We start from the raw sequence: 13,434 nt of genomic DNA, 5'->3' as shown, positions 1-13,434 counted from the left end.
AGCTATGTGGTTGAAACTATGGCACCTTCTTCTAAGCAACTATGATGGTCGATACTGCTTATAAGTGGAGCATGAGTGTAGACAGAGCATCTTCCACTGAAACACTTCTACCAATCAACACATAAATACAAGCGACGTGAAGTTAGAGATTTTTGTTGATTTTTGTCGATTTTATTTTCTGTACCAGCAACACTGAGAACATCGCCCGTACATAGTAAGCACAAATTATATTCCTGCTGTGTAAGTGGATATACACAAGGAGGAAGCGGAAACTTCTTAGGAAGGACTTCTGTAGCTAAAGATACCAAAGTTGAAGGAATTGTTTGAACTGAGATATCACAAACTGAAAATACATTTCCCAGGAATTTTGTAATCGTGTTAACCAGAAGGGGTCAGTACCATTCTACCTTGGACCCAAGCACAAGAAACTTGACCTAAACAAATAGCAGTTTACACTCCTTTCAAGAAGAAACAAAGAGAAATTTAAGTATCTAATTCCATGGAATTTCTTCATGTCGCTTGCAGAAACTGAGTGACTCCTATAATTGGAGTAGTAGTGGAGGCAAATAATTTAGTGAGACTTTGTAATGCATTGGCCTCCGAATAATGCACTTGGTCAACAACCTGTTCATTGCCTGAAGGCAATCAACTCATTTGAAATTTTAGGAGAGGGTGTGTGAAGGTTTTTAAAATCTAACCTTTCTATGCTTACAAATGGGTTTATTACCACAATTCTCTTGATGATTTGTTGAGACCTGCTATGGGCTAGGAGCTATCTTTATTGCTCTCCACCATTCTCTAACATAATGCCAGCAACAATCCGTAAGGTTTTTTGTACAGATGAGGAAATTGAGGATTTAGAGATACTAAGTAGAATGATTTAAGCCCCAGGATGGCAGAGATTTTCTCTGTTTCATTCAGTGCTGTATTCTCAGTGCTACATTAAAGTCAATGCCATGGAGTTACCCCTAGTAACTCAGAATTAATCATTAAAAATGAGGTCACCCGAGGGGTGCCTGGATGGCACAGTCGGCTGAGGGGTTGACTTTGGCTCAGGTCATGAACTCACGGTTTGTGGGTTGGAGCCAGGCAATGGGCAATGGGTTCTGTGCTGACAGCTTCGGATTCTGCATCTCCCTTTGCCTCTGCTCCTTCCTTGCTCATTTTCTCTCTCTCTCTCTCCCTCTCTCTCTCCCCCCTCTCTTCTATCTGTCTCTGTCTTTATCTCGCTCTCTCAAAAATAAAAAATAAAAACATTAAAGAAACCAAGGTCATTGGGGTGGGCCTTAGTCCAATCTGACTGGTGTTCTGGAAGAAGAGAAAACTTGGACACCCAGAGAACACAAGCGGTTTTCCTGCATTGATGAAGGCATCGAAGCTCATTCACACAGAAGAAGGGCCATGCAGGGAGTCCAGTAGGGCTCATCTGCAAGCCAGATGAGGTTTCAAAAGAAATAGACCCTGCTAACACCTTGATCTTGGACTTCTACTACTCTCCAGAACCATTAGAAATGACTGTTGTTTATGCCACCCAGTGTGTGCTATTTTGATATGGCATTCCTACCAAAAGAATACAGTCCTCACAAATATCTGCTGTATGAATTAAATATTTTGTCCAATTTCACAAAATCTAACATGCCTGTAATCAATCTGCAGTGAGACTCCCAAGTTGTTACATTTATCGCTAGAACCTTCTGCCTTTTATGTTACGGCAGTAGCCAGATTCATTAAGGGAATTCAAAATTTGGCCCCTTCGATTTCAAATTTCTTTTGCCATCGGGGTTTTTCAACAATTTATAAAAAACTCATATTTTTTGAAATCACCTTTTCATGATGCTAAGAACTTGATCATAGTGCCAATTCCAGGACATATATCCAAACAAATGTAGCATTTATTCTTCAGGGTTACAAGAACTGAGGAACATCTCCTCCAACCTAAGAAATACACAGGAAAAATATAGATAAAATTAAACTACATGCAATAGAGATAGATCCATAGAAAAATAAAAGAAATGTATGGCATTTCTGTATGGCATCAACACACTGAAATTTTTTTAAAAATTTAACATTTATTTATTTTTGAGAGAGAGAGAGAGAGAGAGAGAATGAAAGAGGAGGGGCAGAGAGACAGGGAGACACAGAATCTAAAGTAGTCTCCAGGGTTAGAGCTTGATGCTGAGCTTGAACCCATGACCTGACCCAGTCAGACACTTGATGGACTGAGCCACCTGGGGTCCTCATCATCCTGAAATGTTCAGACACTTTCTCAACCACAAAAATATAGGTGTTTTAAAATACTAAAGGAAAGAAAATGTTAGAATCCTTCTCACTTTCTTCACTGAATATAATTCTGAAAGACCAAGAGATTTGGTGAGCCAGATCTCAAATCTGACTCTGCAGAGATCATATGGTTTAACAGCAGGTCAACTCCATCTGGGCCACAGAATCACCTTGATTCCCTGGGAACATGGAATGTGATTGGATAACCCAACTAAAGAATGCAGGGAAGAAAACAACTAAATTTATAGGGACAGAGACTGGAATAATTGAACAATCTATACAGGTAGGCTGGGTGTTAGAAGCAAAGATGAAATAAAATGCTGAAATATAGTACACAATGACATTGCCTGAATTTATTCCTAAAGTAGCAGATTTGATATTTTTTCAACACAAAGAATTAAATCTCAACTCATCTATTCTTTAGGAGAAGGCTGCAGGCCATAGTCAATATTTATTTCCAGTATAAACTGCAATTTTAGTTTTAATAGTGCATTCAGATCACATCAGGGATTTATTACAAGGGAAAGTATTTAATAATAATGTGTAGGGCCATTTAAAATGTAAATATCTTCTTACAGGTTAACACTGAATGGTACTTAAGTAGATTACCCAAAAAGTGGGTTCTGATGCTTTAAGAACTTATCATGCAGTATATTTAAGAAGTTTATGACCAGTAAAATATTTCACTGATGAAAGAATCTGTGTGTGTGTGTGTGTGTGTGTGTGTGTGATGGTGCATGTGTGGTACATGTTCATGTGTGTGTATGGATGTGTGTGTCTTCTTAGATTCTATAAACAGCTACTTGTTCTGAAGCACTGGAACAGCCTTGTGATTCCTATAAATAGACAGCTTGCCAAAACCTCAGATTCTATTATTAGCAATTAGATAGATAAGAACTAATCAGGATTCACTATTCTAATTGAACTGCATCTGGGTTCTTCAAAGCCCCTGCAATTTTTTCTTTTTAGAGTGAAAAATGGAAAACACAAAATTTACTACTCTTATTTTGTACAATTTTGTCAAAATTATGATTTAATAGCAATAGAATTTTGAACAGCTAGGCAATTTCCCCCTGTTTTTATCCTAAAGTCACATCAAGTGAACCTGAGTCCGTGATGAATGTCTACATTAAAGCTATCATTGCTAATAGTATTCCATATCATTTGTCTTTGGTTCCGTGGGACCAAATTACAATCACCACATGACTGTAGCTTATCTTGTGATTAATGATGGTTTTACTAAGTCACTGACAGTGAAGCTTCTGGGAGGAAAATGGTAATATGGTTTGAAATTTTAAATTGCACATTTAAAAAATCATTACCTGGTTTTCAAAGAGATGGTTAATTTGTGCGTGATAGGGGGTAACAATCTAGTCCTTTTAGCCGCTGGAAAGAATTTCTGAAGACAATTATTCCAATGTTTAAAGGCCTTAAGATGGTATAAATAACAAACTGTTTCAAAGGAAATTCAAACATCTCTTAGAAAGAATGTTGTTTTTTTTAGATGAATAAAATTTTAACATATAAAAGTGTGCAAAGACTAAAAAGCACCTCAATAGAAAATAAGGTTGGGTGATACACTGAAGAGCATTCTGTATGATATATTGTAGGTCCAGAGAACTGCTCTGCACCATTTCCCTGAGAGTCATTGGTGCACATCTAAGTCATTAGTGAAGGAATATTATCAGCATCCATTGGTCTTTTGATATTTTCTTTTAAATTACCTCAGTCTCAAAATTCATATGAACCTACATTATTACTGCTGGGACTAATTGGCATTGGTTCAGTTTAAGCAAAGAGAGATTTTTAAATTCATTTTGCTTCAGGAAATAGATAGCCAATATCAGGAAAAGTTGTTTTGTTGCAACTTTATCTCTTTTTCTACATGAAATTCAAAACCTTTTTTGCAATCATAGCTTCCCTTAAGTTCCATGATAATAGACAATTTGCAACTCAAATGCCCATAAAATAACCTCAAAACACTGAAGATAAGCCATAAATGGTTTTGTCCTCCTATAGATTGATAAAAATAGAACAGAGGAATCTGAAACTCCATTTCTAGCCCTTCTACAAGTCAATTGACCGTATCTTCTATGATTGAAATAGTCAAAATATGTCCATCTTTCAAAAGCCCATAATCATCCAAGTGGTTGAAACACTAACAATGGCAGCTCAGATTGTTATTTTATTTCTGTGCTTTTCATGCTATGTTAGCTCCAGAAAAATACTTTTTTCTGGTATGGTGTTGATCCTCTATGTGTAGCTGGGCTGATATCTTTCATCTATTGCTTGATATGATATTGTCTGAAAGAATGAGTGTTCCAGAATTGATATTCTCTTGACATTATTGTTTTCTATATAAAAGGATATATGTTTGTGGCTTCTGGTTTTAGTGAGAGTCATCAAAATGTTGGAGGCTGCATTGTTTAATCTGGGCAAGTGATCAATCCTACTTGTGCTCACTCTGCTATTTAGAAGACTAATTATTGTAGCAATTTTAGATGATTTTAATGTTCTAAGAGAGCTTAATGAAGACCGTTAAACATTTATTAGAAACATATTTGCCTCTATGAACCTCTAAAACAAGAACATCACTGCAGTTTAACCATTTATTTCTTAGCGCTGGTGTTAACATTAATTGTTGATGCTTATAAAACTATTTAATTTCTTGATTAATAATTTATTATATTATTACAAATACAGAAGATGGAATTAATGATATAGTCTGTATGAGTGATGACAAGTCTTATGTTCTATTTTCTAAAAGGTCCAATTAAAGAGACATTTGAAGCAATTATCCCCCAAAATAAAGCTATTCAAAATATGTAAAATAAGGAAAAGTCAAGAACTGTCACTAGCATAATAGCATGATGTGGTCTGTGGACCCATTTCCCAGAGGAATAAGTGAAAAATCACACACACACACAAACACACACACACACACATACACACACACATGCACCAAACATACCAAAACAAACATATAAGACCACCAACATTGAAATGGAAATGGTGTTTTAAGTCATACAGCAATAAAGAAATATGTTTTCAAGAAAACCAATTAAAAATCAGTAATTTAGTTATTTAACCAAAGGAAAACTCCTCTGGACACTAGTACAGCCAAGAACCTAGGAATCCCTCTACTCCCACCTTCTAGTTGGAGGTCTACCTTCCCTGGAGAGTTAGGATGTCAGCATTTTTCATCCTGCCCTACAAATAACTGAGTCAAAATTCTAGGCAAGAGGTGGGGGCTTTCTTTATTTTGGCCTAGGCCCCACTTGTGGGAGGAATCTCTATATTCAGTTTGGGGCCCCAGTCACTCTTTTGTAGGTCCATAAAGCAATGGTTCCATAGTTGGAGAGGCAAGCTGTCTCCCTTTCACCGGGCACTCAGTTCCCAGAGCAAGGATGTCACTAAGAGAGAAATGCACTTTTTCTTTCTACCCCAAGTTCCAGAGACATGGCTAAAATAAATTTGTAAAGGTGAAGAGAGAGAAAATCATAAAAACAGTTCAGTTCTTTCCAAAAATCATAAACTACATTTTCAGTAGGGTATGGAGAAATTGAAGCTAAGTATGCTGTCAAAACCAGGAGAGGATGTAGTGAAAGGAAATTGGGAGGAGATTCATAAATTCATTAAAGATTTAAGCTAAACTTGGCTGGCTTGTTTGCCAGAGAGAGCTGGGAAAGAAACAGCTAGAAGGAGCCTTCCTGGGGTCAGAATAAATCTCAAAAATGACTTCCGTAACCATTACTTCAAAGAAACTTAAATGTGATTGGATTTATCTGTAAATCAATCTATGTCCCAGATCATTATTGAAAATGATAAAGCAGTTAGCCAGCAATCAGTGGATTTTAATCATGGGGACATCAGATAGGGGATCTCAACATCAACAGCAATTAATAGATCTCAACATTGTCCAAGGAAAAAGATAGTTAAAGGAAGCCCTGCAAAAACAATTATTATCACCAGAGCGACTAGGGGTACTCTTTAAGTCCAACATCAAAGACTTAATACTAAGGGAGTGAAATAGACTTTACTAAAATAGTACAGCCAGTACCTAAACCAATAACCAAGCAAAAATAACAAGCCTAGACACCGAGGGTACTCAGCATATCTATAATCAACTATCTAAAATATCCAACTTATAACAAATTTCTGAAATCCAAAGATATAAGTGACTCATACACCAGAAAAAGAAATGCAAGAGAAACTGAGTATGATCTGATGCAGTATTCTACAACAACAACAAACAGCAACAACAATAAGACCTTGAAGTAGACATTATAACATTATAAAATATGAGAGAAATATGATTAAAGGGAAAAATGATAGTAATAAAGACAGCATCAAATGGAAATTTCTGCAACTTAAAGTACAATGATTATACTGAAAACTGCATGAGGGACTCAACAGTAGATTTGAACTGGCAGAAGAAAGAATTTGTGAACTTGAAAATAGTTCAATAGATGTCATGCAAGTTGAAAGGAGACAGAAAAAAAAAAAGAAAAAGAAAAAGAGAAAGTTGAATACCACTGAATACACCAACATATGCATAATGGGAACACCCAAAGTATAGGAAAGAGAGAGAGAAACAAAACAAATTTTCAAAGAAATGATGACTGAAAACATTCAAAATTATTGTCAAACAATAATTTACACATCCAAGAAGCTTGATGACCTCCAGTCAAGATAAATGCAAAGAGACCCACAGACACATGATAATAAAAATACTACAAGGGGGCACCTGGGTGGCTTAGTTGGTTAAGAGTCCAACTTGGGCTCAGGTCATGATCTTACAGTTCATGGGTTCAAGTCCTGCATCGGGCTCTGTGCTGACAGCTCACAGCATGGAACCTGCTTCAGATTCTGTTTCCATCTCTTTCTCTGTCTCTACCTCTCTCACACTGTCTCTCAAAATTGAATAAATGTTAAAATTTTTTTTTTAAATACTGAAAGCCAAAGATAAAAAACCTGGAAGACAGTAAGATAAAAATGACTCCCCCCTTAAAAAGGAACTCCAATAAAATTAACAGATTCCTCACCAGAAAACAAAAATTTGTTATTGGCCGGTCCACCTTAAAAGAAATACTAAAAGAAATTCTTTAGGCTGAAAGTGAGCGACTCCCAGATAGTATTTTGAATCCACATAGGAAAACAGATAGCACCAGAAAAGGTAATTAAAATACAGTATACATGCCTATTTTTCACCTTTCTTCTCTTTTTTAAAATTTTTAAATGTTTTTTATTTATTTTTGAGAGACAGAGAGAGACAGAGCAGGGGAGGGTCAGAGAGAGAGGAATATACAGAATCCAAAGCAGTCTCCAGGCTTTGAGCTACCCATCAGCACAGAGCCTGATGCGGGGCTTGAACCCATGAACTGTGAGATCATGACCTGAGCCGAAGCCAGATGCTTAACCAACTGAGTCACCCAGGCACCCCTCACCTTTCTTCTCTTAATTGATTTTGAAAACAACTGAATAGGACACTATGTATATAATGTTTTGTTGAGTGTGTATCATGAAGAAATATAATCTATTTGCCAATAACAGCACAAAATGCTCTTTGCAGGTAAGTACTGAGCTAAGGAAGCGATTCCAGATAGTAACTTGAATCCAAGACAAATGAAGAGAAACAGAAATGATAAATAAGATGGTTACTCTAACAAAAGCTTTGTATAAAAAAAGAACAAGCTATTCTTCCTTGAAATTTTTTTGCTGATTATACATAATCACTGAATGTATAATAAAACTGCTTATGTCTTGGTTTCATTTACAACATAATATTGCTTTGGTAACAATGTGGGTTAAATCAGCCCAAATTAATTAAATTTAAACACATTGTTTATTCTCTTAAACATCAAACAGTTCATTGAAAATGCTATTTTATGCATTGACTAAACAGAATTCTATTGTTATATTAGAATAATCAGTACATTTAAAAAATTTAAAAAAAACCTTCTCACTGCATTTGTGAAGGTCCACAAGTTGAAACCAGCCCTTCCAACAATGATGGTGACTAGCAAAGAATATAACATATAAACTAAGAGCAGTGTGTAAGTAGTTTACCTCTCCACACCTTATGGATTTTAGCAGTTTAACTGGTTTAGAGCCTATGCAATATCTCTCAGACATATGCTATAATCAGTACTTATTGATTTTAACATTAAATGAAAAATGAGAAAAATTCCTCTTTCACAAATGCAAAATTGACGTTGTAATAGAGCCAAGAGTGAGAATATTTGGGTATTATCACGGAGTTGTCCATCTCATTGCTCAGCCCCCAAACGGAGTTATTAAACCATCTCACAAATATGAAAATGTATCATATTTTAAACCACAACCAAGTAAGTAGAGTTCCTGGGAAACACTTCCAAATATGTAACCATTATTAACATTAGAACTAAGTTTAATATGACCTAAATAAGTCTATCATTGACGTATTTTTAGTTCATGTAGAAATGGTTTCTTGATATTGCAATGTATCTATTCATTACTTTTCAAAGTAATTTCCCCCCCAAAATCTTTTTAAATATTATAGCATAAAAGGTCAGAATCTCAAGGCCTTGATTTTATTGGTGTTTTTATAATTACTGAAATATCTTTGTAGCCTGCTACTCTTTCTTTTCCAAAACAGAAAAGGAAATAAAAGAACAGAATCTTGAGAAAGACTACTTATCAATGTGTCTTTCTAAGGCAACAGAGTTGTAATTAGAAGTTGAACTACATCTCCACTACGGAGTACCTTTCAGATTTTGTAGGCCTTTGGTGATAAGGAAGATATCTCACTTCCACATTTCAAAAGCAATAAATAAAGCAGAGGATGCAGTATAAGCATGACTGACCTGAATTCATTCATACTAAGATTTTCATAGGGAGAATGTCCTTCACCAGCTTGAGAGCAAAATGCCAATACTTAACTCTGATTCAAGGAAGTCTCATTGTTCTTGACTTTCTTCTGCCCTCATCTAAAACCTGTCTTTAAGAAATGTGACGCATGGGAGTATGAAGATCCCTGGATCACAAGAGAGAATTAATATGAGGTCATCCTAAAGGAGAACTAGTTTAGACCTCTTCTCCCTGTGTTCCCTTTAACCTGGTTTTTTTTTCTGTTTTTCCTCTTGTTATGACTTTGATATATCTTTCTATCACCTGCCATCTTTTACTAGTTCTTAGCTGATTAAATTCCATAAAGGGAGTGTGATATATATATATATATATATATATATATATATATATCCACACATACATATTTGACACGCTATCTGGCTGCCTTCATTCTGCCATTCTTTGTTTATAAAATCTTTATAATGGGAATCTACCCGTCTGCGGCCAGCCCTTGACAGCCTTTTCACAGGACAGAGATGGCTACCCCCTTGTAACCATCTTTAACTGCATTATTTATTCATTTAAAAAAATCAAGCTTTTATCACACTGAAGCCAGAGCTTATGAATATTCACACCTCCTTTCTAAAGCTCTATTTTTTAAATATAAAATGTGTAATTTTCTTTAACAAAGAAGAATGAAGCTTTGTTATATTGAGATAGAATCAGAGAGAGGTATGGTGAACTAAAAAAAGAGATAAAAACTTTAGCTAGCACTTTGTTATGGAGACTATCAGTATCAAATGTCATGGGAATTACAAATCAAAGTTGTTTCTTTACAGAAAAAATAACTTTTCAGTGATATCTGGCATCGTAGTCAACACATAATCTATTTGAGGAAGAGTTTATGCTAGTCTATTCATGGAGATTCTTTGATTATATAATAAAATTAGTAATATGGGGATATAAATAGCCATGTAGAGATTGTGGGTTCTCATGGACAGATTAGAGCCTTTGATGGGGTTGTAATGATTAAGGCTTTAGGGAAATTTTTGTCTCATAGGTTTAGAGTAACCAACTGGAAAGTAAAACAGAGATTGGAGAATACAGAAAAAAACAATCACGTAAGCAACATTTGCCATTTCCCTGGCACACTGAAAAAGCAAAAACTAAAGAAGCAGAAAAGTAAATTATGGGGATGATATGAATTTGTACCTACACACTCAGGTAAGCAAAAGATGTCCAATTACTTAGTTGTATTTATTAGTAAAACCCAACAGTGGTGAGATTGAGTACTATTTGCAAATGAGGAAAACAAGTCATTGACCTTTGAGTTCTCTGAATCAAAAACGTGCGATCTTAATTGCGCCCTGAACTCATTCTCTGCAGTCCATTTCATAAAAAAATAGTTTTAAAAACCAGGTTGTGAAATGTTAGAAGTGAGAAGAAAAATATAGTTCTAGGTAACAAAAATAAATTTTAAAGAATAAGCCACCTTTTTTGTTAGCTTATAAAATGAACAAGGAACTCAAAAAGAAGGAGCTGATTGTCTAGAAAATATAACTACAAAATATTTGTAATGGAGGAAAATATGTCTATTAGAGAAAAATCAAAGCCTATAAAAAGCAAATATCTCCATGGGGTTCCCTAAGCCCATCTGTTTTTCCCTGTGATTCTATCAGAATTCAAGAAAGAAATAATTTCTCTATTATATATCTTTTATAGCACAGGAAAAGATTCTCCTAATTTGTGTATTTTAACATCTTACTCAAGTATGATTTACTTACAAGAAAGTATACTTAAGTATACAGTTCAGTAAATACTGACAAATAATTGAGTCCAAAGTAATCTTTACCATTAACATATATACTATATGCAGCACCCAAAATGTTCTCTCATACCTATTTATGTTAATTCTTATACTCCGTATCTGCTTCAAAAATTGACCAAAAAACTTTCTTTACTAGAGGTTGGTTTCCTCCTTAATCAATTTCATATCGATAGAATTATACCCTAGATACCATTTTATGTCTTATATCTTTCACTAAGCATATAACTTGTAATAGTCGTCTATGTTGTGTTTCTTTTTAATGATAATGGATATTCCCATTATTAGATATATCATATTTTTCTTATCCTTTCATTACATAGTGAATATTTGGGTAGTTTCTAGTTTGGGGATATTATGAATAAAGCCACTGTGAACATTGGTGTACAAGTTTTCTATAATCCTGTTTTTAAAAACAGGGTAGGTATTTATAGGTGGTTTTGTTGAATGTATAGTATATGCATGTTTAATCCTTTAAGAAAATACTAAAATATTTTCCAAATGATCACACCTTTCTGCCATCAACTTTCAGAAGTTTCAGTTGCTCCACACTTTGCTGGGTCTGTTAAGTTTTATTTAGCTTCATAAGTGTCTATTATACCTCATTTAGTTTTTACTTTTTATGTCCTCCATTACATATGTTGGCTCTTCATTTATTTTACTTCATAAGATGTCTGTTCACTATTTTACATATTTTTAAATGAATGCTTTATTTGCTTTCTTCACATTAAGTTCTAAATAATCTATTTCAATATAAGACTTTTTTAATATGTATTTTTATATTTAATCATAGTCTCTGACTTGCTATTTTATTTAATTATGTCCTTCAAAGAAGAGAAATGTTTAATTTTAGTGAAATACAATTCATCAATTTGTTCTTTATTGTTTGTGTTATCAGTGTCCTGTTTAAGAAAGATACCTTGGGGCACCTGGGTGGCTCAGTCAGTTAAGTGTCCGACTTTGGCTCAGGTCATAATCTCATAATCTCATGGTTTGTGAGTTTGAGCCCCATGTCAGGCTCTGTGCTGACAGCTCAGAGCCTGGAGCCTGCTTCAGATTCTTTGTCTTCCTCTCCCCCACTCACACTATTCCTCTTCTCTCAAAAATAAATAAACATTTTAAAAAATTAAAAGAAAAGTAAGATAGCTCAAGGAGGTATATCTCAAGATTTGCTACTGTTTTGTTCATAAGTTTTAATTTGTATATTTTGAGCTAATTTGGGATATGTTATCCTTTAAGGAACAAGTTCATTCTTTCACTGTATAGAGATCCATTTCTTCTATCACCATTTGTTGAAAGACCAGCCCTTCTCCAATGACTTATCTCAAAACCTGCCTTTAATAATCAATTGACCATTATATGTGAGCATACTTCTGAATCCTTTGCTTTGTTGCATTAATCTATTTATCTATCCTCATGTCCATGCTATTGTATTGACTAACACCAACTTCATAGTAAATCTTGAAATCATGTATTACAATTTATCTAACTTTGTACATCTTTTTTCAAAACTGTTATCAGGGTGCCCAGGTGGCTCAGTCAGTTAAGCATCTGACTTCAGCTGAGGTCATGATCTTACGGTTAGGTCATGGGTTTGAGCCCCACCTCTGGCTTTGTGCTGACAGCCCAGAGCCTGGAGCCTGCTTCAGGTTCTATGTGTGTGTGTCTCTTTCTGCCCCTCCTCTACTTGTGCTCTCTTTGTCAAAAATAAATACATATTAAAAGAAATCAAAATTGTATCACTAAAGTCCTTGAATGCTAATCTCATTGTCTCTCACATTTCCCAGATTTATTTTCTCCTATTTATGGGTCACATTTTCCTGTTTCTTTGCATGTTTAGTTATTTTTTGGTTAGATGCTAAACAAACAAACAAAAAATACTGATTACATTGTTTACCATCTGCATTCTGTTCTCTAACCTAATGAGTGTTGAAGTTATTTAGGCAAGCAGTAGTTAAATTACTTGACAATCAACTTTGTTCTTTTGACACTTGTTTTTAGTTTTGTCGTTTTTGTAATTTTAATTTGGAGTTTATTTTTTTAATGTTTTATTTATTTTTGAGAGAGAGAGAGAGAGAGAGAGAGAGAGAGAGAGACAGCATGAGCAGCACAGAGCCAGATGCGGGGCTCGAACTCACAAACTGTGAGATTGTGACCCGAGCCAAAGCCGGACACTCAACTGACTGAGCCACCCAGGCACCCCACTTGTTTTTAGTTTTGTGCTGGTGAGTCTAGAGTAACCATTATGAGAGAAGTCAAGGTTATTTTGTTTTTTGTTTTCTGGTAGGTTCTTTACTGGAAACTGGGTATTCAGCAAGATATCTTCACTTTGGCCAGTGACCCCAAATATCTCTCAGGTGTGTTTTGTCTCTAGAAACTGCTCCGCTTGCAGATCTCTAATAGCTGTTTCTGCTCAGCTTGGTGCAGCCTGCCTGGGCATGTGGAGGTCAGATTTGTAGCAAAAGATTTGTATGCAGATTTCTAGAACTTTTTCTCTGTCT

Source organism: Suricata suricatta, chromosome 7, assembly GCF_006229205.1.
Source record: "Suricata suricatta isolate VVHF042 chromosome 7, meerkat_22Aug2017_6uvM2_HiC, whole genome shotgun sequence".
Classification (NCBI taxonomy): Eukaryota; Metazoa; Chordata; class Mammalia; order Carnivora; family Herpestidae; genus Suricata; species Suricata suricatta.
Note: the sequence above shows the minus strand (reverse complement) of the source record.